This window comes from Eptatretus burgeri, chromosome 13 (assembly GCF_056783735.1).
Source record: "Eptatretus burgeri isolate ZD-2024b chromosome 13, Ebu_testis_v1, whole genome shotgun sequence".
NCBI lineage: Eukaryota > Metazoa > Chordata > Myxini > Myxiniformes > Myxinidae > Eptatretus > Eptatretus burgeri.
Window position 1 is genome coordinate 10,669,238 of NC_140973.1, and position 12,111 is coordinate 10,681,348.

Sequence of the window (12,111 nt, forward strand, 5' to 3'; positions counted from 1 at the left end):
TTTCACGAAGGACACCATGTTATCTTTAACATCCACCAACTAATGAATGGCAGTCTGCTGAATGGCAGACGGGACGCCCGGTTTAACGTCCATCCGAGAGATGGCACACACATTGATGTATCACCCTGCCTGGGAAACACCAGGATGACAGACAGTTTATAGCTGGGTCAGGATTTATACCTGGGCAAGACTGCTCAGGGGCGAGTGTGCGTACCTCTTGGCCACCCTGTCAGCCCTAGGATAAAATGTTGTTGTTGTTGTTGTTGTTCGTCTTTCGGCTGCTCCCGTTAGGGGTCGCCACAGCGGATCATTCGTTATGATCCGCATACTGGTTTGGCACAGGTTTTACGCCGGATGCCCTTCCTGACGCAACCCTGGTCGCCTCTTACGACACAGAGATAAGGATTGGGTTTCGCCATGATTCTGGGATGCCCTACACCCTCTCATAGCGTGGTCCAGCGCATAGCTCCCGTCCTCAAGCGATCCTCTAACCCAAGCCTCCGAGTAGCCGGATTACAGGCGCACGCCACTATGCCCGGTCAGCCCGAGGATAAAATATAATATTTTATTCATTTACTTTTGCAATGTTTATGCCCTTAAACATGGTCTTATGGACCTGACCTGATGTATCGATTTGCATCGACGATGAGGTGTGAATATTAAGTACACCCTGGGAGGATGTGAGTTATGGTTGAGCAATCTTTAGGCGGGTGTCCTGGACAACTCAACTTTCCGATGTGGGTTCAGTAGTGTTGCCTGTCCTGCCTCGTAAGGAACCTTCCTGGTTGGTTAATCACATAATTTTGTGACGCTGTGAATAATCGTCTCCATTGAAACATGAAATTGGATCAGATTATGATTCTTTATGCCACAAGGTAATTAAGGCTGTTTTCTATTCTGATTGTGGACTGCTGGTTAAATCATTGCTGAGATATGGCTGTGCCACTGATGCAGTGCCTCTACACATTGGGGAAAGATTTCGGAATTTGTTCCATGGTGCCTGCGGTGACTTTCTGCCTCATCCTGAAAAACACTGTGGAATCTTTAATGTCCACTGACATTATGCTGGCAGACGGGTCCTCCTGCTTAATGTCCTCCGTATGATGGAGGGCGTACACATTGATTCCTCGCACTGCATGTGAATCACCAGTTTGGTAGTTTATCGCACGGTTGGGATTTGAATCCAGGCTCGACGGCTCAAACGCAAGTTCCACTACCTTTCGGTTATCCTGGCAGCCCAATGCAAGGGCAATGGAATCGAATGGCAAGGGATCACGACATTACCCTCCTTGACTTGTTTATTTAGTTGTTTTTTTTTTACAATGTCACAGAAATTTCTTCTTTGTTACCTTTTGAGCATTTACATGCAGGGAGCAACAAATTCCCTAAATTGATGCAATTCGCATCCTCTGTTTGCATATACGTACATCACAAATCAATGTGAGGTGTGCAATGTACAGCCGCAAAGGCTGTGACCTTGTGAGATGAAGAGGACAGAAATGATGAAATTGTCTGATAGAAAATGCCTTGAGCACAGCTGTGGGGGCGGAAGGTTGTGGGAAGGGTTGTGGTTGCTTTGAATTGCACACCCATTCTGGATGTCATTTGCTGAGAGAATGCCATGGGGCACTTGCTGAATGGCTTGTGAATGGATGCCCTTGTGAAGCTTGATTCGTGCTTTCATGTCCTTGCAGAAGAACTGCTAAAGACAAATCGTTGAAATCATAAAACGTACTTCAGTATAAAGCTGAGCTATCTTTATGAAATGTTAAGCAGGGATTTGATGGATCTTATAAGGTCAACATCAAGAGACTCCGATGTTACAAGAATGCAAAAAAGGTCAGAATATATATTTCAAAAATATCTCCAAGCAAGGAACAGGATATATATATATATATATATATATATATATATATATATATATATATATATATATATATATATATATATATATATATATATATATATATATATATGCACGCTCGTCCAAAACACAACAAAAAGTATGATGAGGCTTGTACATTAATAAAGCAATATTTATGAATGTACTGCTAGTTATTAATTATGGCTACTCGTAAATTTAAAAACTAGAATGTGCAACCCATCTCTTCGCTGACAAGAACATGGAGAGAGGAGGGAAGGAAGGTAAGGAAGGGAGAGAGAGAGAGAGAGGAGGGAGGGAAGGGAGGTAGAGAAGGAGGCAAGGTGGAGAGGGAGAGGATTGGGAGAGAGAGGGAGAGGGTTTGGAGAGAGAGGGAGAGGGGTGGGAGAGAGGGAGAGAGAGAGGAGTTGGGTATGGGTGAGAAAGGGAGGGAGAGAGGAGATGGGGGGAGTGGCAGGGGAGGAGGGTGGAGAGAGAGGGGGTGGGGCAGTGGCAGGGGAGGAGGGGGAGAGAGAGGGGTGGGAGGGGAGGAGGAGGAGAGAGAGGGGGTGGGAGAGTAGGAGGGGGAGAGAGAAGGGGTGGAGCAGTGGCAGGGGAGGAGGGGGAGAGAGAGGGGTGGGAGGGGAGGAGGGGGAGAGAGAGGGGTGGGAGAGTAGGAGGGGGAGAGAGAAGGGGTGGAGCAGTGGCAGGGGAGGAGGGGGAGAGAGAGGGGGTGGGTGAGGGGAGGAGGGGAGAGAGAGAGGGAGTGGGGCAGTGTTAGGGGAGGAGGGGGAGAGAGAGTAGGTGGGAGGAGGGTGCTGCACTGTAATAGGAGGGGTGAAGCGAGGACAGGACAAAGGGAGAGAGGAGTGGGGGCAAAGGAGTTGGCAGAGAGAATATGTTGTGCTTTATGAATTAACACACACACACCCTCATCATGTGATGGGTGGAAAAAAATTGGTTCTGTAAATTATAAAACATGTTAATACAGTTAACCGCTCGGAAATCGGGTGTTGTCTGACTCTGGGCTACTCCCTCAGTTTTGGGGTTAGCCCTGCCACACCTTCAGTGGAATGTTTTAGGGTCCCAGCTGGTGTCCTAAGGTGGGTGGGTGGTTTCTTAAATATCTCAATACAATTATGATTTTGACTTTCGATCCATACTAAGATCCAGATGTAACCTCAGAATAGCGTTTCTCTTTGTTTAGCTCACTAGTGTTTGCAATGTTGTATTTTGCTATATTAATGGTACAGTATTAATTTGTGATTGGATTGATGCTGTGTGGAATGAAAATATAGAGAGATTGACTTTAAAAGAGATTCAGTAAATAATGTGAGATTCCTTCCACCCATGACATTCGCGAATACGGCATTTGCAGAATCGTCGTGATATAATTGAAATACTTTGTTTACTTCATGTGTGTTTGTAATATTGTATTTTGTTAAAGTAATGGTATCGTATTATCTAGCAGAGCCTCCCCATCGCTTCGCTGATGGACCAGTTCGTCGTACTTGCCAAAACTTTTGGGTGAGAAGAAGGAAGGGAAGACAAATTTACACATGCAGAGAGTGCTTTAACCCCTCACCATCACCCTAACCCCCCCTCCCCGCCCCCCGATCCCTGTCCGCATCCTCATGTCCCGCTACCCCCCCCCCCCACTCCCCTTTTGCTTCCTGTTCGTCCAATGTCCCTTTCCGCTAGAAATGTCTCCCACACGATGACAAGCTTTGACAGGCCCCTCCATTTTTTTTGGGGGGGGGGGAGGAAAGGAGGGGGAACAAATTGACCCAAGCGAAGATTGCTTTAACCTCAGCATTACCCAGGTAAAAAAGGAAATTGTAATACCCTCTTCCACCACCACCAGGTGGTGCTACACATTTACATAGAGAATTTACGCCCCCCTCCCCATGCCCCCCACACATAAGTGTGAGACCACGGCCACATAGCCTATGTTACCCCCCACAAAAAGTTGTATTTGTATCCCTACTTTGGAGTCTGCAACTTAAAAGATGTGCTCGTTCAGAGAGAGACACAGAGAGAGACAGAGACACAGAGAGGGAGACACAGACACAGACACAGACACAGACACAGACACACAGAGACAAGCCGGTAGGCGACGAGTGATCCTCTAGGATCGAAGCGCTGGATCCGATGCTTTTCATTCTGACCGATCCACTGCCGAAGATTCATTGCCAAGACGTATTGGTTCACATACAATTGTTCCTCTGCCTGGCAAGATTTTTCCTATTGCGTATTTTGCCAACTGCGACTCCTCACAGGACCACCATTTGAAAAATAAAACCTAAATCAAAAATTGGCTCGAGTAAAATTTTCGAAATATCCCAAAGTGTTTAATTCTGAAGTCTCGTTTCTCCACATTCAAAACTGTAGGACAAGTATTGAAAATAGTGAACGACGGTCGAGAAAAAGTATTTTTCGAATTTTGCGTATTTCAGCCCCGACACCCTTGGTGATCGAATCTGGAAAAATTCTGCGGTTCAATTTTGTAGTAGTTATTAAACACTATCCAGACACCGAATTTGAACGTTCTGCCATCGATGGTTTCCGAGGTCAAGGTCACTTAACATATCCCTGGTTCACCACCTTTCCGCATTCGGAGGGCTGCCATTCGGAAACTATGAGAGATAGAGGAACGTTATGCTGTCGCGATAACTAGATGGGATGCAAGGAATAGGTAGGAGTTGTTCCGGTCACTCTACCTATCATAGAAGCCGCGCTACGTCAGTTACCGTTTGGGTTCTTAAAACGCGGTTTTTCGGCCGCTGCATAGCAACGAAACTGAAACGCGCACACTCCCAGCTCATATGGCACCTGTTCGCCAAGTTTTATCGAAATCGGTTTGTTGGTTTGTGCTGTGGAGCCTCGTGTTGCAGACACACACACACACACACACACACACACACACACACACACGCAGATATACACACACACACACACACACACACACACACACACACACACACACACACACACACACACACACACACACACACACACACACACACACACACACACACATACACGCACACACAGACGGAAAACCTGACAATAACGGATATCTTGCGAATCCCAACAGACAATGCCGTCTATATACATACATATATATATATATAGTTACGAATTCGTGCCCGCCGGCGTGCAGACAGCCGCTTTTTGCCGAATCGCGGCCGTATGCCCACCAGACAGACAATTCAGTTGCGACTTTCGGAACAATGCCGAAAACCAGTCACGGATGTGCTCCAAGCACACCACAACCTTGTCCGCACGCTACCCGCGCTACAGGGTCCGATCGCCAAATAATCAATTTACCTAATTATTCGCGCGGGTAGATTACCGAGAGATTGTACCTCAGCGAGACTTGCTTGGACACGAGCCGCTTAAGCAGCTCGCTCCATTTTGGGATAACCGAGCGGGGTATTATCGCGAGGCCTCACTGGACCTGATTCTATTATCGGCTATTAAAAAGCCCGCTATTATTCCGAAATGCAATACGGCAGTTCAATGGAGGGAAAATGATGCGACGAACAGGTCAACATTTAAAGAAGCACATTTATTTCCAAACAACACAGAAGCACGTAAGTAGTCATGCAATGAATGGGGGAAGCACGCATGCAATTATACAGCCAAACACAATGCAAAGGAAAGAGCTAATACCGTCTATCTATTATGTAAAGTCACTTATACAGTTTTACTTGACGGACTCGGTGCCACAACTTTCATACAAAGAAAAGCAAGGAAAAACCCCAGGACAGACGAGGGGTAGACTGGACCTCTTTGGGTCTTTATTGCACGGAGCCGTGTAGACTGCAGAGGCTCTGCGAGGCCGCACAGGTTACCTTCCTCGCTGGGGCGACCCACGATGTTCCGTCCCCACAGCAGCTCGCGTATCCGTGGCTCGGCCGCGGCCTGGTGATTCGGGCCCCAGCCGGAAATGCCTGAGAGGAACGAACGGGTCTTCGCTCTTTTTGAGTTGATGCTCTCTTTAAGAACCCGTTCGTCCCTCAACGATGCTCGGACCGTTCCGAAGCCCGATCACCTCAGACCGTTCGGAGCTGGTTGGCGAGCTCTCTCCGGCTCGCACACGAACACGCAGCTATGCGCGGCACAGCAGGCTTGGTCGTGCTCGCGTCTCCTCCGCTCTCCTCAGCTTCTCCACCGACTGCAGGCCCCAGGCTCCAGGCGCTCTGAACCCCTGGCAGACACTCCACCGACTCTCTGCCTTTGGCGTTCTGCTCGCCCTGAAATAGGGCCCAAGAGACGAGATTTGGCATTCGCACTCTCACCTCTAACCCCCCCCCCCGCTGGCTCCGCCCCCTCGCTCTCTTGATCCAAATTCCGAGGCGAAGCTTGCACAGAGCGGACGTGCGCGAGATCACCAACTTGCGCGGCGAGTGGACGTGCACGAGATCACCTGACTTACGCGGCGAGCAAACCCCCGCGTGTGCCTGCAGCGCAGCCGTTCAATGCGGACTCCCCATGGCTGGCGCAAAGATGGCGTCGCTTCGGAAATGAAGGTGAGGCGACGTTGTTCGTGTTGGTCTAATGGGGGGAGATGTGGTTTAGGAGATGGTGAGAAGATGTCGTTGTTGTGAAGGCGGTTGTGGAGAGGGTGGTGGATGGTTGGCGTAGTGGAGAAGGTGGTTGGTGGTTGGCGTGGTGGAGAAGGTGGTTGGTGGTTGGCGTGGTGGAGAAGATGGTTGGTGGTTGGCGTTGTGGTTGGTCCAAAATAACGATAGTAAAAGAAAAACGGCTAACTCAAACATCACAGCCTGGGTGACACGAATAAATCCCCTGAGACAAGGGTGGGGAAATCTATCTGAACACAAACTTATCGGCATAACTGATCTAAGGACCTATATGGTGCTCTGCGAATTTCCACAGCCGTAACAATATATATCTTCTTCTTTCGGCTGTTCCCGTTTGGGGTCGCCACAGTGGATCATCCATATGATCCGCATTGTGATTTGGCACATGTTTTATGCCGGATGCCCTTCCTAATGCAACCCTGGTCGCTTCTTATGACACAGGGATATGGTACACCTATTTTAACCGGGATATACACCGGCCCAGTACACTGGTACTCATTTCGCCGACCTCGGAAGGATGACAGGCTGAGTGAACCCCCTGGTGTATTAATTCAGTGGCCCAACAGGGATTGAACTCAGGACCTTTTGGATCCCAAGCCGCTGCCCTAACTACTGCGCCAGCACCAGGCTCATATATATATATATATATATATATATATATATATATATATATATATATATATATATATATCTTCTTCTTCTTCCTTCGGCTGCTCCCGTTAGGGGTCGCCACAGCGGATCATCCATTATGATCCGCATAGTGATTTGGCACATGTTTTACGCCAGATGCCCTTCCTGACGCAACCCTGGTCGCCTCTTACGACACAGGGATATGGTACACCTATTTTAACCGGGGTATACACCGGCCCAGTATACTGGTACTCATTTCGCCGACCTCGGAAGGATGACAGGCTGAGTCAACCCCCTGGTGTATTAATTCAGTGGCTCAACGGGGCTTGAACTCAGGACCTCTTGGATCCCAAGCCGCTGCCCTAACCACTGCGCCAACACCAGGCTCATTATATATATATATATATATATATATATATATATATATATATATATATATATATATATATATATGTGTGTGTGTGAAGGGTGAATATACTGATTCTGGCTCGCTTTTCCCCATTTAAATGAATGGGGGATTTTTATCGATTCCTTTTTTTTCCCCTAAAAAGTAAACCCCCTTTTTATCCCAAGGTATATTTATTTGTCTCCCCTTTTAACCTTGGGACACTTTTTTTTCAAATAACCAATGCAATAAGATAAAGATTTGTTCAAGTAGTAAAGTAGTAATGTGATTTGTTAAAGGTGATTCTAAAGAAATATCTGAAACATTAAAGCCCCGGGACACTCTTTTTCAAATAACCAATGCATATTGTTTAGCTCACTCATTGAACCTATAAAGATTTGTTCATTCTCAAATTCCTTCAATAGTTTAATTTTCTTTGCACAATAATCCCCATACCATCTAAAATATTTAAAAATAAAACATTTGAATCTTTATATTTTTTAAGATACCCCTTTTGTGCCATTACGAAATGATAAACTTCTCTTAATGCTCTTGTTTGACCACCTCCTGAACCACATATCATTTTGAGATTATATAAAATTGTTTTTTCATTGCTCAATTGATAACCATCAAAGTTTTCAGTCCATTCAAGGATATTTATTTTTTTTCTTGACATCCTCGAACTTACTAGTTTTTAAATTGATTCGCTTATTTGTTTTATTTACCTTTGGTTTAGTTATTTTTTCAATAAGACTTATTTGATATTTTTCACATTCATTATGTTTTCCATTTATGTACCAAGACTGAGATTTTCTCCACTCTTTAGTTTGATTAATACTTGGTTTGACCATTTATATATTGTGAAAAAATGCGGCGGAAGCCCTTAAAAAACCCTAACCCATCTTCCCATCGTTAAAACACAATCTATTCTATACACTCTATCATACAATATCCATATGGAACACAATCTATTCCATGATCTAAAATAAATCTCTTATCATCAAAGGCTCCTAATGCCTTTTTTATTTACTTCTTCACTATATATTGTTACGTCTGAGGGGGGGGGGGGGTATGCATTCAAAGGGTAATTAGGATGTTTAATTAGGTATGCCATGCTGTTCGAGTTTACCAGGATCTCGATGTAATAAGTAGCAATTCAGTGGTGATAAGTTGTCTCGTAAATGTCCATTTCTTTAAGGGGGAAATGATAATTGTCACGTAATTAGATAGGGAGACGGGTTAGGGTAAGTGTGTCTGCGTAAACCCTTTTAGTATTTCCTGGAGGCTTGCCGTGACGTAACAGGACAGTGCTGCGGATGGCTCCGCCCCTTGATCACGATTGGCGGAAGGCGACGGCAGAGGGCCAATAAAAGGGCTCTATTGGAATGACGAGGACTCGAGTATAAAAAGGTTCTGTTTGGGAAAAGAAGAGGAGGAAGAGTTATAAAAAGAAAGCGTCTGGTCGAGGCTGTTCTCTGAGCACGCTCTCTCGTTTCGCTGGTTCGTTCCTCGATTCGTCGTGTCTCGTGGCCTTTGTTGTGCATCGTGCCTCACCTCGGTTGGCTCTGGAGTTCTGCTGGCTCAGAGTAGAAAACCGAACGGCGGGCGGACCTGCCTCCCTCTCCTGCTCGCATCTTGGCACCAGAACTGGCTCCCTGGCGGCTGTGAGCGGACTTGGGCCTATACCACGGTGTCTCCTGCCCCCTGACGAGCGCAACGCCAGCTCGCCAGCGCCAATCCAGTGACTGTTGCGTCGACACCATGGGCAAGCCTGACCACCAGCTACGTTGTGTGTGTGTGTGTGTGTGTGTGTGTGTGTGTGTGTGTGTGTGTGTGTGTGTGTGTGTGTGTGTGTGTGTGTGTGTGTACCTGGCGCCTTAGAGGGTTTGAGATTTGTATATCCATTGGAATTGTTTGTGTTTTCCCCACGCCCGAACCCACACCACCATTCCGTCGAATCGCCCCGGATCCCTCCTCTTGCCGAGTCTTATTATTATTTCTGGTTAGAGAAATAAACATTATTAACTCAGTGAAAAGTGACTCGTGCCACCTTCCTCGTCCCGTTTGCTGTGGAGCAATTAAAACCGCCATCTTTGGGTTATAAAAAATAAACCGCCTCCATCGTTTCGGCTCATTCTACGTTGGCGGGACTGTTTAAGTCCCGTGGACGTCACAATATGTTCTGTTTATAACTTCTTATTGTATTCATTTTCCTATATTCTTCTTTCTTATTCATCAAACAATTATAATATTTTCTAAAAGTTATTGATTTCTTTATTACATATTTCTTTATTCCCTTTAACCTCTTATCAATCTGATCACCATCCTTATAAGCATATGCCTTTGCTCTGAATCCAATAAACTCACTCATTACTTTTCCACCCAACTCATCCTTAAACTTACCAATAACCTTTTCATTCTTTTTGGAAAATAACTCACTCTTCTTACTAAAATTACTTGCATCATATACTCCAATATTTTTCTTCATATCTTTATAAACATCATCAGTTTTTATATCTGGGATAAAACTATCAGTGTCCATATACAACAATGAAACATTTTCACCATACTCTTTCTTTAAGCCATTATACAAATAATCATACATCAATATCTTTGATAAATCAAGAACTGCTGTTCCAATATAAATTGGTTTATCCATTACAATACTTTCCTTTTCCATATGAATAGCAGAAAAGTTCTCTGAAAAAACCTCTTCTCTCTTAAAACTTGGTTTATTTATCAATCTCGAAGCTTCTTTCCAAGATGTTACAAATCTAATGTTTTGCCTGTTCATAACATTCTCCATTGTCTTTCCAAAGACAGCATTATTCATCAATTTTTGAATTCCCCTTCAAATTTTACTTTTGTATTTGTTCTCATATCTGTATTGAATTTCATATAGTTTTTCATCCAAGGACTTTGTTTAAATTTTCAAACTCTATGAATTTTAGCTACTCTCAATCCTTCTCTCAAAAACTGTTTTAAGCTTCTCTGATGCAAAACATATCCCTCTTTATCATAGAATGTTGTTAATAACTTTTCTGTTGATTTGCCTTTAATACTAAAAGTTTTATGACAATCACTTAACCATTCTTTCTTTGGGGTTTCTTTCTCACATGCAAAAGGAAGGTCTTTATGCTTATTATGAAGATCACTCGGGTACCTCAAATCAACTTCAAAATAATAACCTTCTTCTTCCTCATTCAATTCCTCTTGAGAAGAAATAACAATATTCATCAAAGCCTTTTCATAATCCTTTTCTTCCACCCACTCTAATTTACCATAAGGCAGAGATTGAGACATTGCCCATCCATACAAATTATTTGCATCAAAATACATCAAATAATTACGATCCTTTTCACTATCATAATTTGAAATATATTTATTATTTGCTTTAGCATATCTAAAACATACTTGTGATATTCCACCTCTCTTGGACTTCTCAATCATCAAAAGCATATCTACATCACTGATTAAATCTATATCTTGTTTTGCCATTTTCAACATTGCACTCCAAGCTAAACCAGGAGCTGTGAAATAGTGGGTGGGATCTAATCCATAACAATTTTTATTATGACAGTGATCTCAAAGCTTCAAACACATCAGCTCACAATAAAACATCTGTTTTTAGATACAAATCATGATATTCTCCAAGGTTCTTTATCTTAAATATTTTCGAAATTTTTTGTGCGTGTTTATATTCCTTATCACTTATCTCTTCTTCATAAAGGTTATTATCGAAACTTTCTTTTGAAGGAAGTTGTGTTTCTTTAAATCTCATAAATGAATCCATATAATCATAAGGATAAATTCCCTTACTTGTAAGAATTTTCTGTTTACTTTGAATTTCATTCCTTGTTTGAATTTCCTCTCTAGTTAGAATTCCCTCTTTTATCAGAATTTCATCTTTAATCAGAATTTCCTCTTTAGTTAGAATTTCATTCATTGTTTGAATTTTCTTTATAATTAGAATTTCATCTTCAGTTAGAATTTCTTCATTAAGTTCCTCATTAATTAGAATTTCCTCTTTACTTTGAATTCTCTCTTTAATCTGAATTTCCTCTTTAGTTAGAATTTCCTCCTTTGGAAAGAATGACTTAAGATTTGGAAAAGACTCCGTGGAGCTTAGATTTGATGCGAGGTGGGCTCGTGGTGTTCCCATAAACTTGTAAGAATCTAGAAACCTAATACGAGTTAAAGGTTTTGTGAGTATCATTTTTGTAAATGAAATATACTTTTGACTTGTGTTTGTTGTGGCAGAAATATTCCCTGGTGTTTTTGAAAGTTCATTTATAAATAGATGTGTATCATAGTTGGCGCTGTTGTGAAGAAAGACTGGAATAAAAGAAGGAAATTTATAATTAAGATTACAACCGGAATGAGCGGGACCTCTATATTTACCAGTAAGATGACAATGATCGCTAACTTTAGACTCCTCAATTTCCTCCTCACAAATATGACAGATATTGTTCTTTCTAAATTCTAATTTTTCTTCTTTGGTTAATTTCATCGGTTCATTTGTTTCTTTCATTAATTTACTTCGTCTTATACAATCCTTTTCTTATCGTTTTACAAACTCTTGTGAAGCTTTTTTTCCACTATAATGTTCAAGTTTATGATACTTTTCT

General features: G+C 43.2%; 1 protein-coding gene and 1 long non-coding RNA gene across 5 annotated transcripts in view; one reads left to right on the top strand and one right to left on the bottom strand.

Moving 5' to 3' along the window:
- LOC147013831 (S-adenosylhomocysteine hydrolase-like protein 1) overlaps positions 1–12,111 on the top strand; it is a 102,275-nt gene that overhangs the window by 3,379 nt on the left and 86,785 nt on the right. The gene's annotated exons all lie outside the window — the stretch shown is intronic.
- LOC147013832 (uncharacterized) overlaps positions 1,281–12,111 on the bottom strand; it is a 37,021-nt gene continuing 26,190 nt past the window's right edge. The window contains exon 2 of the long non-coding RNA XR_015050520.1: positions 1,281–1,702. This is a non-coding gene — a long non-coding RNA (uncharacterized LOC147013832). The remainder of the gene's footprint in view (positions 1,703–12,111) is intronic.